The 16,055-nt window shown below is 44.2% G+C and overlaps 1 protein-coding gene across 1 annotated transcript in view; it reads left to right on the forward strand.

Annotated features, from left to right (window-relative positions):
• The first annotated feature begins 9,057 nt into the window (after positions 1-9,057).
• NAV1 (neuron navigator 1) overlaps positions 9,058-16,055 on the forward strand; it is a 247,801-nt gene continuing 240,803 nt past the window's right edge. The window contains 1 exon segment of the mRNA XM_083360193.1: positions 9,058-9,230. The gene's annotated coding sequence lies outside the window, so the exon portion shown is untranslated.

Raw genomic sequence — 16,055 nt, forward strand, 5'->3', positions numbered from 1 at the left:
GGCAGCTTTCTCGAGGTGACAACTTTCTTCCACTCCATCTTCCAAAGGGTCCACATCAGTTGAGTGCTTTCTACCATGCTCTTCCCAGATGCTGCCAAGGTCTTTGATACAATTTCCCAGAAGATACTCCCTTGGGATACTTCCAGTTCAACATCAAAGATGGAGGTTTGGGAGTTCCCTGCTTCTCCATTTCCATCACACATCTCCAAAAGGACTGGCTTGGGAAGGTTGCATCAAATCCCACTGCACTGTTGTGACAAGATGCCTTTCTCTCCCTGGGATCTCACAACTCATTAGGCTGTGTAATCTGAATTCCTTAGTTGTTACCTTCAAAGCAGAAGTGTGGTCTGAGTGGAAGAATCTACTCTTGCAATGCATCAACAACTGGGAGCTGAGTATCCCTAGCATCAATGTAGTCACAAGTGGCTGTTGTGCTCATCCTGGGTATTTCCTCAACTGTACCTGTGGGACATCCAATTGAGAGGTGGCCTAATCCCCACCAAATCACTTCCCTTTAAGTCACCATCAAGTGCTGCAGAAATGTCTACCGTGCCCTCAAAATGCTCAACTAGCATGAAGTCACCCAGTCATGTTCTTCAACACCTGAACAACTCCTGGGCTGAGATAGTGTCTGCTCTTGGGTCAAGCCCATCTTTCCATCCAGTTCATCGTTCATCAAGCCAGACCTGGTTGTGGAAAGGATACATCAATTGTGGATCCTTGACATTTTTGTGGCTACTCTTGGCTACCGAATGAAAGAGTCCTGGGACTTTAAGATTGGAAAATATAAACATCTGGCAGATGTTTATGTGGCAGATCTTCTTTGCTGGCCTGCTTCTTCGGTTCCAGTTCACCACCTACCCATCATCATTTCCAAATGGGGACCACTCTACAATCCATCAGTTAACGGGCTCCGTGCTTTGGATTGGAACTGCCAGGATACTATGAGCCTTTGCTTACTTACCATGAGTGGCTCACCCAAATGTTATGATTTGTATACCTGTGGAACCAATATTGGCTGTTCCTGGATTGTCTGAACAAAGCTGCCAAGTCGCTTTGATATCCCAGGAACATAAGCCTTGCATCCCTCAGTTTAATCATAAACCAGGGGTCCTACGCATACAGTATTGTGTTGGGCTCAAGATTTCTTCATGCAGAGTATTTGCCATTTTTATGTCCTAAGCTAAAACAGATTCACACTCTAATCTATAAACAGTTGTTTCAGTTAATGATTTCCTATGCTACGCATACTCTCTAAAAGAACTCAGTCTGGACTGGACTTATCTCAAAAAAAGTAGCATAACTTTGCAACCCTAGGTTGCTATCTCTGACATCAAAAATCAGAAGGAATTTGATAGAACTTTTTCAGGCCAACATATTTTACTAAAATTGGCAAATGGCCATACCTGAGAATTGCAGTGGTAGTGTGAAGACACAAAGTGGAAAGGAAAGATCACATAGAGGGGCAGGGATAGGAAATCCAAGGTTTGAAATGTTTAGAAGGGAGTTTGGTCAGCTCTTCTAAGCCTGTCTTTCAGCATATGCACTACATTTCTACAATGTTTCTACCTTCAAATGATAGGCTGTGCTTTGGATTTTGAACATAAGAGCTGCAAAAAGAGCTTAGCTTCTGCACGTAACCTTATAACAACAGCACTTTCCCCATTGCTCTTATATTCAGTTACTTAGGAGTAAGTTCCATTTAACGCAACAAGTCTTATGTTTGAAAAGAAATGTAATGTTGTCTTATTAGGTGGAATCAGATCCTGTGGCTTTTCACGCATTCATAAACTAAAGCTCCATTTAGCCTGAGCTTCAGCAATTATGCCTGAAATTGATGAAGAGATGCAGCTCAACCACTTTTGAAGACCACTGCATTCCTGTTTCTGATTTATGAAGTTGCTGCCTATTGGCTATTTCTTCATACAATTAACTACTAAATAGTAACCCAGTCAGATATGATGCCTTCCTCCTTGATCAGACAGCCACAATCATCTAATGACTGCAGGATATTTTTGTAGCCCTAATTTATACCCCTCTCAGCCCAGTTAAGCAAACCCTCAAACTCTGCTTTTCCCAGCGCCTCACTTCCTCCCCTTTCAAATTTGTGCTTGTTGCAATGAGCATAAATCGCCACTACGTGTCAGTGAACCTAAGCACTTTGCTCAGAGATGGTCCAATAGAGAAATGTCCAACTACTTCTAATATTTCATTTTTGGAAGAGGTTGAACCATCATGATGAATGACATGCGTCTGGTTTAGATATCCTAGATGCCTCCCACCCACCCATCCATACACAGTGTTTGTGGGCATTCCAATTCTTTCTTCCCTTTTATTATTAAACTTACTTGGTAGAGGTAAGAAAATCTGCTTTTTTTTTCTTCCTGCATTTTAATTTTCTTGTAGCCTCTCAAATTAGTATTATGCCTTCTTACCTAGATGCCCTGATGATGACAATTCTAAGGACAATTAGCTATCAATTCTGGATGGAAAGGGGGCAATATCTTAAGTATTATTTTATTTATTCAATGATATCCAGACTTTCCATTCAGGAAAAGGGCTCTCAGCATTTTGGACTGCTTTAGAATTATAATCATAAAAATTATATATAATCATTTACATAATAAATGCATATTTCATATCTTCAGTCAATACACATCCCTTAAGTTTATTATTTATTTATTATAATTTTTATAGCTGTCCACCTCATATGAATCTGGGCAGCTTACAACAACTAATGCTTGACAAGCACGAAACCTAAACACAAGCCTAGTAATATCCTAAGTGCCCATTTGCAGACAGAGATCCCAGAAAACAGAAGACACTTGTTGCTCATGTTAGCCAGTCTACTTGCTATAAAATTCAATTTCTACAATATTGAAGTATTTTCCTTAGATGGATGCCCTCTAAATCTTTTTTCCCCCCTGGCCTCCTGAGATGTCTCTGAACACGATACCTACATTTGAAGATGATAACCAAATGATAAATGCCATTTATCCTGCCATTTTGTGATGGGAAAAATTGGCCAATATCCTGGAATCTGTAGATGGTCTGGCCAACATAGTCCATAGGATAGGAAACACTGAAACATTATTTAAACTAGGCACATTATAGGAATCATTCTCTAACTCTCCCCTAAATCTCTGTCCTGTTTTCTGCTGGTGTAATATGGTCGTAACCTTTTTTATGATTCAGACATGATTGAAACCCTTAGGGGTAGCCTCTAGGGAAGGTGCCCACCCCTAACCTACAGGGTGCCTTCCAATATGATAGGGTTACTCCTAGGATCCTCAACCAATGAGATCAATTGGCAAGTGCTTGCTAGGAATTCTGAATGAGCATGTATTTATAATGCCAGGAAGGTATTAAGGAGGAAGCTGATCCTACTTAAACTAAATTTGAACTCCCCCCCCCCACAACCAGAAGTGTGAAGCAGTTGCCTGAATCTGTGCAGAATGCACATTTACTTTTCCACTGATTTTGCAGCAGTCAAGTTCCTGGATCAAAGGGCAGACATTCAGGAAGGCATATGCTTTGACACATCTGTTGTTAAAAATTGAAAATTGAGCATGATCATATAGGGCTGAGTGGAAACTGGGACAGCTGAGCTTAATATTGTGGCAAAGCAGCTGCTTCTCTACTCAGGAGATGTGAGGAGATGGACCCTCATGAACAATTCATCCTAAACAAATCTTTTGAATGGCTATACTGGCCTGACCACCTACTGATTCCATGATCTTTGCCAAACAAGATGTTATATTTTGTTCACTGGAGAAATGGACCCCCCCTAACTATTAACACCATCCTGCTTGGTTTAGATGCAGAATTAGCTTGATATATCTTTCAGCGTAGATACAGGATCCTGCAATGCAGCAGTGGGCATTTCTAGTAGATCATTCTGGCATAAAGGAAGTGTGAGCTGCTTATCATGTAATGCAGGCATGTCAAACTCACTACGTCATGTGATGTCGCGTGACATATTCTGACTTTTTCCCCATTGCTGGCAATGGGGTGGGCCCAGTTTTGGTGTGATGCATCCGGCCGGCAGTTTGACATGCCTGATGTAGTGAGTGAAAGTTATTACTGAATTCTTATTTAATAGTGAGAACAGAGTTTCCCTGAGAGCAATTAGAAGTGCTAATGGATAGTGGTCACTCAAGGGAAGGAAACATAAAAAGAAACAATTGCATTGTTTTCTTCATCCTTAAATCAAGGATCAAATTTATTAATACATGCCATGTAATGACTGATGCTGATGTTTTTTTTAATAGCAATCCAGAGAGGTAGGAAAGGTAGTCAGCTTTCTCATGGGCCAATAGAGATGCTGGATAACAGAATACACAGGATACCAGAATAAAAGTATCTTTTCAACCTTTTCTTGCAAATAACATGATTTCCAAATCTGTAGGATTCTGCTGACTTGAAATTGTTAGTGTCGTAACTGAGCATATTTAAAAGACCCCAGGATGAGGAAGACTGCTTGCTTTATGAAATGCATGAAGAGGAGTTTTGAAGGAGAATATGAATTCTAAATTACCAATATAGAAGACAAAAATGATGGGTTCTCAGATATTATCTGCTAACTTCCAAAGATTGCATTATAACACCTAACTTTTGGATATGCTGGTTCACGATAATATAGCAAGAATCTAATCAGCATGGTCTGCATGCATGTTTATCTGAATCAGTAGAATTTTTCATAAAATCATGTTTGAAGCTATCATCATCATCATCATCATCATCATCATCATCATCATCATCATCATACCATACAACAGTTTTGACAAGTAAAATTTCCAAATCATTTGTATGAGTTTGTTAGGTATAATTTCCTACAGCATAGGTCAGGGGTCTGCAAACTTGACAACTTTAAGACTTGTGGACTTCAGCTCCCAGAATTTTTCAGTCAACTGGCATAGGTCAAAGGTTGGGGGTCTTCAATCAGTTTCCATGATGAGTACTGTAACCTTTCCAGAGCAATTGCAGTTAGTCCTCGACTTACTATCAACCTTGAGTCCAAAATTTCTGTTGCTAAGTGAGACATTTGTTAAGTGAGTTTTGCCCCATTTTACGACATTTCTGGCCACAGTTGTTAAGTGAATCTGCAGTTCTTAAGTTAGTTAACACGGTTATTAAGCAAAGTCAATGGGGAAGCCAGATTCACTTATCAGAAGGTTGCAAAAGGGGATCACATGACTCCGGGACACTGCACCCACCATAAATGTGAGACAGTTGTCAAGCATCTGAATTTTGATGCTCGACAACTGTCTCACATCCATGGGGATGCTGCAATGGTCATAAGTGTGAAAAATGGTCATGTCAGTTTTTTCAGTGACGTAACTTCAGATGGTCACTAAATGAACTGTTGTAAGTTGAAGACTACCTGTATTTGGTTAAATTCTCAATTTCCATTGCTACACATCCTCTGCTTATACTTCTTGTACATCAATGTGTAGAGATACTAGTAGATTGCTGTAAGACTTGCCATAGGTTTACAAAGGGTTTTGACTCTAATGTTGAACAATAAGAATTTTTCTTTCTTCTTTTCCTCTTCTAAATTTATTTCACTTTATCTTTATACCATCTCACTCCTTTTAAGAACTCTTAAAAGCTACATAATGCCAACATTGCACCTCATAATACTTACATTGCACCTCATAATACTTCGCCCAGTGTGCTCCCACAGGGAGGGTCTGCTCAGGGTTCCGCCGATGAGAGATTGCCGGCGGGTGACACCCAGGGATAGGGCCTTCTCAGTGGGAGCGCCGGCCCTCTGGAACCAGCTGCCGGTGGAGCTGAGAACTGCCCCCGACCTCCGATCATTCCGCCGGGGCCTGAAGACCTGGCTCTTTGAGCTCTCGGGCCCAGGCTGAGGAGAAATTTTAATTGGGGTTTTTAAGTCTACAGGGTTAATTTAATATTTTTTAATTCGGTTTTTAACTTTTGTATGTTGGATTTTTTTTTAATTCCCTGTAAACCGCCCTGAGTCCTCAGGGAAAGGGCGGTATATAAATCTAACTAAATAAATAAATTAATAAATTATGACAATACACTACAGTGTTTATGATCCAATCTCTACCCCATAATCTCAGATATTAAAAACTCTTCTCAGATAGTTCTGTTTTCATTGTCGTTCCCAATATTAGGAAGGAGGGCATAATAGATAGATTATTCTACCCAGAGGCCTGGTTTGTTAGCCAGAAATGCTGGCTTCTGGTTAATCCTCCCCAAACTCCCCTGGCAGGGGTAAACCTCGCCTTTCCTTACTTGGAATGCATAGACCAGAAACTGCTGCTCTTGCAGCTATCTGGGTGCCAAACCATGTAGAGCCTTATAAGGCAGAAAACCAACACTTTGAACTCTCTATCCAACTTATTGGTACTTAATGCAGAGCCCAGAGCAAGGGTGTTACATGAAAACAGTCACTCTCACATACTCCCAAGAGGGCTACTGCATTTTGCACCAGCTGTAGCTTCCAAGTAGTTTTAAAACAGCATTGCAAATTTGTATGCAAAAGGTGACAAAAGCATTAAGTTGCTGTTGACAGAACCTCTTTTTACTGAAAAGGGCTGCAACTGGCATTTTCTCTGAATGTGCAAACAAGGGAAATTTGGGGTGAAAACTAGAGTATTGAGTTTTGTCTGAAATGATTACCAGCCAAAAAATGGATTAGCCAATAGGGTACCCAGTTACCCAATGTATTGAAAGCCCCTAATGAACACAAGCCTTCACTCAGCCACTACTTTCACATGAAAGTCTAATAAAAATCAGAGGGGTATCCTGAAGTTGTCCATAAGTTTTTAAAAAATATGTGCTATTTTTCATGAACCCAGTTGATTCTCCAAATCGCATTGTTGTCTTCAGAAATGGACTGCTGGGCATGTCAATTCTGATAATGCTAGAGTCTGTCTAGTCACCACAGCTTCAGTCCTGCTCTCAGTGTCTTTTGATTTCCCTCTTCCTGCTTCCAAGGCTAAAAGAGCCTTGGTGGAGCAGTGGGCTAATAACTCCTTAAGTAACACCAGCTGCCTGCAATTAGTGCAGGTTCGCATCCCGCCAGGCTCAAGGTTGACTCAGCCTTCCATCCTTCCGAGGTAGGTAAAATGAGGACCCAGATTGTTGGGGGCAATTAAGCTGACTTTGTAATAATGCCGCTTGGGGTTTGTGTGAAAGCCCTAATAAGCAGGCATATGCATAGAATGAAGGCTACTGCTAAGCTTGTAAGCCGCCCTGAGTCTTCGGAGAAGGGCGGGATATAAATGGGATTAAAATAAAAAAATAAATAAAATAAAATAAAATATCATTCTTTGACTAATTTGGTATAATTAATAACTCCACCACCATTTGTCTTTGGTTACTGAATTATGGCCATCCTTAATTCATAAGCACACAGGTCCAAGTGCTCACATATTTTGTTCTTTTAAAAGTGGCTTAAGGTATAAACCAGGGGTAGGCAATCTCGGCTCTTTTATGACTCATGGACTTCAACTCCCAGAATTCCCAAGCTGGCTCAGGAATTCTGGGAGTTGAAGTCCATAAAAGAGCCGAGATTGCCTACCCCTGCCTTTAAATTGAATTAAAATGTTTTACCTGCATTGGGTAAAGTGGTTTGGGGTAAATGAAGGAAAACTTTGAGAAGCACCGTTACATGGAATGGCCAGATGGCAAGCTAAAGTAAACTTGCTTTGCTTCAGCAGGTGATGCTGAAAGTTAGCACAATCTATTACTATTATTCTTGCAAAGAAAGAGCTGAACTAACAGGTAATGTCAGTTGTAGAGAATGTGGCTTCAAAGAACGTGGAAGGTGACTGTCAGGTGAACTCATCCCACCTTCGCTATAAAATTCCACTTCCAGTAAGGAGGAGGAGGAGGAGGAGCCTATGAACTGAGAGTGACAGTTTCACCTGTGTATTGTTAAATCCGCCTGTCCAGCAAGTCCATCATTCAGCGACGCTGGGACGTTTTGGAAGACATTTGGCCAGACTCAGAATTTTAGCTGGCAATCAAGGTCAGTTACGCCCAGTTTCTGCAAAGTATACGGACCCCTTTTTTTTATCAAAGGCTTCTGAAAACCCAAGTGACTCCTTTCAGACGAGAAAACGAAGATAAGAAAACTCCCACGCTGGAGTTTAACGGGGAGGTGGCGATAAGACCAGCCCCACAGCTAGATTCTAAAAACAAAGCTGCCCCCTTCCCCCTCCCCCCCCCCGCAATCTATCCTTTTCTCCCTCTCCTCCACGGAAAACGAGGCAATTTGCCCGAGTGATCAGGCTGTCCGACTCCGTGCGCCGAGACACGCGGTCCTCCGGAGAAGCTGGAAATCGCGCCGCAGCTTTTCAGTGCACCACGCCCGTCTCGGTCGGAAGATTGGCATTGTTACCCCGAAGTGGAAACAGCCGAAAGCTGGAGGAGAGGTTGCATTTGCGGGCACGAGCACACGCGCGGGCACGCAACGCCTCGGAAAGAAAAGCGCTGGGTCTGTTCCCAAAGCCTCTGGATCGGCGCTTTCTGAACCCGGCTTCAGACACGGTCGTGGGAAGGAAGGGGTTAGTCCCCAGCTTCTCTCCGCCCTCCCCTCTCCCCTCTCTCCCCCCCACCCCGAGAAAATCTGACACAAGGATAAACAGATTGCCTCCCACCCTCCCGCTAGCCAGCCACGATTTGTGAGACTTTCTGAAGAAAGGGGGGGGGGGTGGAGGGAGGGAAGGAAGGAAGGAAGGAAGGAAGGAATCTGGGAAAGAAAGCAAGGGGAACCGTCCGCCGACGTGTGAGCGGGTGGGTGGGTGTCGCGTCACACTAGCCCGGCATTCTCCCTCTCCCAGCAGCCTCCAACCCCGGGCTCTGCCGGCGGGGCCAAAAGGTCCACGTAACCGCCCTTCCCAGCCGGCACCCCGGGACCGGCACATCCTGCCGGAGGCGGCCACTTGGTGTCCCGGGGTGAACCGCAGTGCTGCTTTGGCCAGCTTGCCAAGGACGGGAGGAGGAGGAGGAGGAGGAGGAGGAGGAGAGGAGGGAACCCATCTGCGTGCCCGCCCGTCGGACAAGGAGGAAGCCTGGCGGCGTCAGCCACAACTACTCTGCAGCCCGGAGCAGCCTTGGCGGGCAGCGCGGACGACCCCGCGAGGGAGACCTTCGGGGCAGAGGCGGGACGGGACGCGCCTTCGGCAGCAACGACGCGCAGGGCCCCACGGAAGAAGGGATGGAGGGTCCCGCGCAGACCGCCTAGCCGGGTGAGTGCCCGGGGCTGCCCGGCGGGGCTGGGCGGGGGCTTCGGCGGGGGATGCTGCTCTCCACGCGGCGGCCCGGAGGCCGGGGCGGGAGGGGCTGCCATCTGGTCCTTCCCTCCTGCCAAGCGGCGAAGGTTTAGGCGGGGCGGCGGCTGCGAAAGGCGGTGCTGGAAGTGGCTGCCGCCGGCAGAGAAGGCGCCCTTGCTTAGCCGGGCTTGCCGGAGGCCGAGGCCAAGCTCGGTGCGGAGCAGCGGCTCGGCAAGGCGGCCTGGCAGCCTCTGCAGACGGAAAGCGCCGCTGGGGAGAACCCAACTCGCTCCTTCGCTTCCGCCCGGCCATCCCCGCCTGGATCCTCGCTCCAAGGAGGAGTTGTGCTCCCGCTCCCGTCGTGTTCAGCCAGAATGGCAAACTGGGGGATACCGTACGACAGCGTTTTCCAACCTTAGGAACTTGAAGATGCGTGGACTTCAACTCCCAGAATTCCCCAGCCAGCTATGCTGGCTGGGGAATTCTGGGAGTTGAAGTCCACGCATCTTCAAGTTCCTAAGGTTGGAAAACGCTGCCGTAGGAGGTGTCTTTATCTGTCTCCTTTATACTTCGGCAAGAACTCGAGGCTGCGGAGAAACATGCAGGCGCTCTAACAAGAGGGCTCCTCCCAGCCTTTATTATTATTATTTTTTATTATTATTATTATTATTATTATTATTATTATTATTATTATTATTATTATTATTATTATTATTATTATTATTATTATTATTATTCTTGCCCTTGGACTGCTAAGAGGGAATCGGATTTTTCCCAGGGGTGACCAGAGAAAGTGCTCTGCTTTAGAAACGGGCCGCTTCTCTCCCACATCGTACACACTCCCCTCATCTCGTGCCGCGTGTAGTGTGGGAGAGTGACTGGCTTTCAAAAGCTCCCCTTACAGCAGGCTTGGTTATCATTAGGCTTTTCTCTCCAGTGCTTACAAAAGGGGAGTGGGTTGTTTAAATCAGCCAGACAAGGGAAGAAAAATGCTTTCCTGGAAGCTGCTTAATATCTAGAATTGCGGCAGTTAGAAGCGTCGTCAAGGTTCAGTGGTTAGGGAGCTGAACTGTTAGGCAGGCCAGTATTTTTGAGGGGAATGCTTTTTTCAACCCTCCTTCTTTTCACTGACTCCTCTACCAATGTACTTCCTTTCTCCATTGTTGCTCTTGCCCATTGAAGTCTCTGGCTGAGCAAAGAAGAGGCGGAGGTTTGTAACTCTTAGAATGACATTTGAAATGATTCCTTTATTTTTTTTAAGCAAAAAATATTGATTCAAGAGTTATAAATACTAAATCATAATTTGGTGGGAACACATAACATCTTGGGTCCTTTCCCAGAAAAAGCCGAGCAGAATCCTTTTTTCCTTAGACATGAACACATTTGTCTTCTGCAGCTGATTTCATTGTGTGCCAAACATCTCTGGAGGTTTGTCTGTCTCAGGGAGCAGCGGTCCAGTGAGCCCCCCCCCCCGCCCCCCCAAGAACACAAGGGCAGGGAGAAGGGCTTAGCACACAGCCTCCTTTTTTCTCAATATCCAAACTTTAGTCTTCACCAGTGTATTTGGAAGGTTGCTGAGAGCTTCTGAGCATGACACAAGGGCTAAGTCATTCCTGGTCAGTTTGTGCCAGGAAATAGATCAAACTGATTCACAAGAACTCAAAGGATGGTTGGGGGAAGGGAAGAAGGTATGTGATCATCAAAAGGCCTTCCAGTCTTGGAGGAAGCTGATAAATTCTAAGGAACAAGCTTAGTGAACAATGAGCAGAATTCCTCTGTTTGGAAAATCAAATGCCCTTTTGTTTTTCCTTTTGCTGCAGTGTGTGTGTCCAGGGGCACTTTATTGCTAGTTTGTTCTGAACTCTGTTGCTTTACCAAACGGTATTTGGTGTTTGTTGTTATGTACATAACAGACACATGCCAGGCTTATGATAAAAGACGCTTTGCCAACAGACTGAACAAGAGGCAGCCTAGATGCATAGCAGGCGCAGACAAAGAGAAGTAAAACAGCAGGGAGAAGAATACAGTGTGTGTCAAAGGACCTCCCATAGAAATGGATAAATAGGGCGTTTTAAGAGGAAGTTGGCATACATTTTGATAACCCCACCTGCCAGACCAAAGACCACCAGATGCTCGATCTTTTATGATCCTTACAAATGGCTAGAGGACGTTGATTTGTGATGATTGAAAAGTCCCTTCTAATTTTTTCAAGACTGCTAAACATTTGTTCCTTAGACTGAGTTTGTGAACGCTCCAAGGTGACTGCAATGTCTGTTTTTTTTTTTTTGTAAGGGGTCCCATAAAACTGGGAGAGGGTATATTATCATTTTCTGGGGTACGGGAAGAGGGGGAAAAAATCTGTCAGGATGAAACTGTGAAGTACGTCAGACGCAGCACACAATAGCTTTGTTTAAGGAGGGGGAAGCCAAAAGTGGCCAGTTTGGCATAGTCCAGACATGTCAAACACAAGGCCCGGGGGCCGGATCCGGCCCGCGAAGTGGTTTCATGCGGCCCACGAAGCCATCCTGGAAACAGTGAGGGAACGGCCCCCACTGCCTTGGCCCTGGCCCAGAGACCCTCCTCCTGCCAGAGACCCTCAGATCTGTCCCACTCCTGCCCAGGCCCCCATAGGCACCCTTGATGCGAACGAGGTAGAGCTGGCCACGCCCACCCAGTAGGCCATACACACTCTAGCCACGCCCACCCAGTAGGCCACGCCCACCCGGCCCCTCGAGGGCAACCGCAATGCTGATGCGGCCCTCAATGAAATTGAGTTTGACACCCCTGGCATAGTCCTTTTCAATATGCTTTTCATTTTCTCTTTCTCTCTCTCCTCACACCACACTGTTCTTGCATCCCCTGCCCCTTCTCTCTTACTCATTAGCAACCACTAGCAACACTCCTACTGTAGTCACTGAGGTGTCAAACTCGCAATGTCACCTGACGTGTCGGGACTTTTTCGCCCTGGCCAGCAATGGGGCGGACGCGGTTTCGCTATGATGCATCAGGCCCAGATGACACCCCTGCTGTAGATGAATATGAGAATAATCTTGGGAGACAAGAGGAAGAGCCATAACCACAGATAAAAGAAATCTGAGTCCAAAGGAGGGATGAGGTGGATACTTTTCTTTCTCTCTTGCCTTCAGTTTCCCAAAGAGATTGCTTGCCTTTCTGGTGAAGTCTGTCAAGCAGGGAAGGAGGAAGGAAGTAGTAGCAGGGTATCGTCTCTGCCATATACCCTTTCAGGAAGGAAAAAAAAAAGAGATGCCTCTGGTCACAAATGCAAGAGTCCTCCAGGATGCAAGCATTTGGAGCTTTGCCAAGTAATTGGGCCATAGAAGCATCATCCAAGTTAACCTCCACCAACTCTGTCTCCACCTGCCTCCAGCATGGCACAATCATGGCCTAACAAACCCTCGTCTTTGTATCATTTATATCAGCCCCCCCCCTCTTTCTCAGGTTGTGTGGTTCCTTTTTTGTGCTTATTTTTGGTCATCATTATTATTCATTTTTGTCTTTTTTTCTGTGTATTTTAAATGTTTTGATTTGCGAACTGCCTAGACTGGTTGGGAGAGGCAGCATATCATTTTTAAAAATGTAGATTTTCCTTATTTCATCCTCAGCTCCATTAACTTTAAATATTCATGGGCTACACAGATGTAAAAAAACATTTCTCCCTTTCCCACTGTCCAGCAGCAGCTTAAATGCATGTGAAATCTGCTATCTTTTGCTTTGGGAACTAAATCAGGAGACCTGTAGGGAGTGCAATTTGACACAGTTTGGGGAGGTGTGGGGAAGTCCCGTCCCTTCTGGGGGTAACTTAACATTAATCAAAGCTATTTCTTTCGCAGCCTTTGTCCTTTTCATTAGCACACTGTTTCATGACTTCCTTTCCTCCGACTCTCTTCTCCAGTTTCTGTTTTGACACCAACATCTCTCTCCAATTTCCCAAACTTACAGGACAAAACAGACCACTGCTACTTTATTTTGGGGGAAAAATTGCTGAGTTGTCTTAGAATTGTTTAGAAACCTCAGGTGAATGACCAGTGAATAATAAGGAATGTCAAAGCTGGCTTTTGTTGCTTATTCGCCACTTTTCCTGTATTTGTCAATTCCAATTGCGTCCCTTTCCATTCCCCTTGAAGACTGGTTGACCATCAGGTAGTCAGGTTTAGTCCTCCCATTCTAGAGGACCTAACGGATAGGGTAAGGTCTACTTCTCTCCTCTTCAGAGTTATTTCTACCATGGCATCTCCCCAAATTTCTTTATTTCATGTTATTTCAGCCTGAGAGACACCCCAAAGGTTGGGAAGAATTGGCAAATGAGCCAGCCTAGAGAAGATGATCAAAAACCTAGAGGAGACCCACCTCATTGCTACTGAATAAAAGAATTTAAAATAATATTCACTTTTTAGCTGATGACATGCTGAAAAGGGATATAAAGCAAAGTCAGAAGATGCAATCAGTCACCATCTCTGTAATGGATTGGCACACTCACAAATCAAGACAACATCATTTGGCAGCAACTCAAAACTGACATAATAGAAGCAACACAGAGACTGAGTCACTTTAAGCTGATTCTAGGATGGGTGGAGAACATTGATTCAATAATAGAGGAAGACCCCTTCCCCATGGATTGCACAGTGTTTCAGGGTATGCAATCCATGGGGCTCAATTAGATGTTTATTTTCATAAAATATTAAATATGCACTTTTGGGGTTTCTCTGCATGTGTATGGTGAATGTGATATGGAACCAGGGCAGGAATAGGAGTAGAGTCATATAGAAAAGCATTTTAAAGCTCCCCTCCATCCATTCACACTCAATGCTTGGCATCCCATAGTCTATTGTGAACAGCAGGACAGCAGAACAGAGGTTTTATATGTGAGAAAAATAGAAAGCAGGGTGGGATAATTATAACCTGAAAGCCAAGTACTTTTAAATGTGTGTGAGGAAATGCCCTTACACAAAACACTATTCAAAAAACACTCCTGGCAGTGGCTTTAAATGGAATGAAAAGTTCTACTCCTGGGCAAGATCATTTTCAGGCAGGACATCTACGATATCTGTAGAATCCTTGTGGAAACTTTCTCCCTGGTTCTAAAGCCCTGTATAGAAAACAAATGAGCTTGTGTAAATTTGGTTGGGTTTACATAGTATCTTGGGAGAAGGAAATTGTGAGATCTCTAATCTTTGGCAAAATTGCTGCTCTGCAAATTGCTTCTCCTATGATGGGTTTAATAATGGAACTGGCTGGTATCAAGTGGGACATGTTATGGAACTCTCAACTCCAATGACTCAGATGAAGTCATGGCTGGCACAGATGCTACAGGAGCTTTTTCCAGTCAAAGGAGGGAGATGCAAAACTTGCCGGTTCAGCTCAAAGATAAGAGTAGCTCTTTGCAGTACACTTGCAACTACTATCGATTATGCAGCAGGGAAGTTCAAAAGCTAAGCAAGATGATTTGGCTTGCCTACACATCATGGAAAAAGACTTCTCTTTCAAGTTGGCAAGAGTCAGGAATAGATTCCTGGAAGAGGATCCCGAGAAATAACTTAATATGTTCCACAGATGATGCTTATTATTGGACTAGATCAGCACAAACAGCCTTTTTAGCTTTCAGTTTTACTTAGACATCAATTCTTAAGTGGTGGGTCAGAGTTCATTGAAAAACTTCTAGAAGGGCAAGGAACTGTCAGCCAGGTTTGCCTTGAATGATGAAGGGAAATGGGATAAAAGAAATGAAAAATAAGTCTTGATGGAGGAAATGTCTAATCGGTGGTCCCCAAACTGAGGCACAACTATATAAGTGCATTTTCTTATATAACTATCCTGTCTTATTCAGTATGTGTTTGTGGGCGTGTGTGTGTGTGTATGCACACTCTAGATAATATAGCTGTTTTTGATTGGTGGTAGCTGAAGCTCTTTTTCTGGAAGGACTCAAGATTAAATTTTAGGGGAACGTGCATATACAAAATGAAGGATTTGAATATCTCAGATAATGTTTATAATGTTTTGCCTTCTGTTACCACATTCTATAACCACACTGCATGCAGGTCTACTGGGGTTGGGCAAAGGGGGCAGGTGACAAAACTGCCACTTACAAAAGGGTGGCACTTGTGATATGCATACTACAAGATATTGACGTCATAGTGCTTATTAGTGAATGCCTATGCTTGGGATTAAGTTACATTAAAGGTCCTTTTCTCCCGGATGAACCAAAACACTTCTTTAGAACACCACTGCTTATCTGAAGGTATTGAACCTGGCCAAGTAGTTCTGATGGTTTAAAAAACAGTGTCTCAAAAGATTTAGGCTTTGTCTTTTTGACAAGTAAATCTTGCAATCTGTGTGACTGATGAAGCTTTAATGTCCCTGGGAGAGCCCTTCCCTTTGACTCACCACTTGGTGGAAAGGCAAGCAGGAGACTTCTCAGTGGCTGATTATAAGCTTTGGCCCTCCCATCAAGAGAGAGCAAGGAAGCTCTTTCTCTTCTGGTCTTCCACCAACAGGCAAAAACATTTTTTTAAAATCATCATCCTCATTATCATCATCATCATCATCATCATCAGGCTCTTGGAAAATATCCTAGGGTACAGGATGGATACTCTTTGATTTATTTTTAATGATAATTTTGTTGCACTTTTAAGAGCCATGGTGGCATAATGGTTAGGATGCAGTACTGCAGGCTACTTCTGGTGACTGCTGGCTGTCAGCAGTTCGAATGTCACCAGCTCAAGGTTGACTCAGCCTTCCATCCTTCCGAGGTCGGTAAAATGAGGACGTGGATTGCTGGGGGCA

This window comes from Vipera ursinii (genome assembly GCF_947247035.1).
Source record: "Vipera ursinii genome assembly, chromosome: 3".
In the NCBI taxonomy this organism is placed as follows: domain Eukaryota; kingdom Metazoa; phylum Chordata; class Lepidosauria; order Squamata; family Viperidae; genus Vipera; species Vipera ursinii.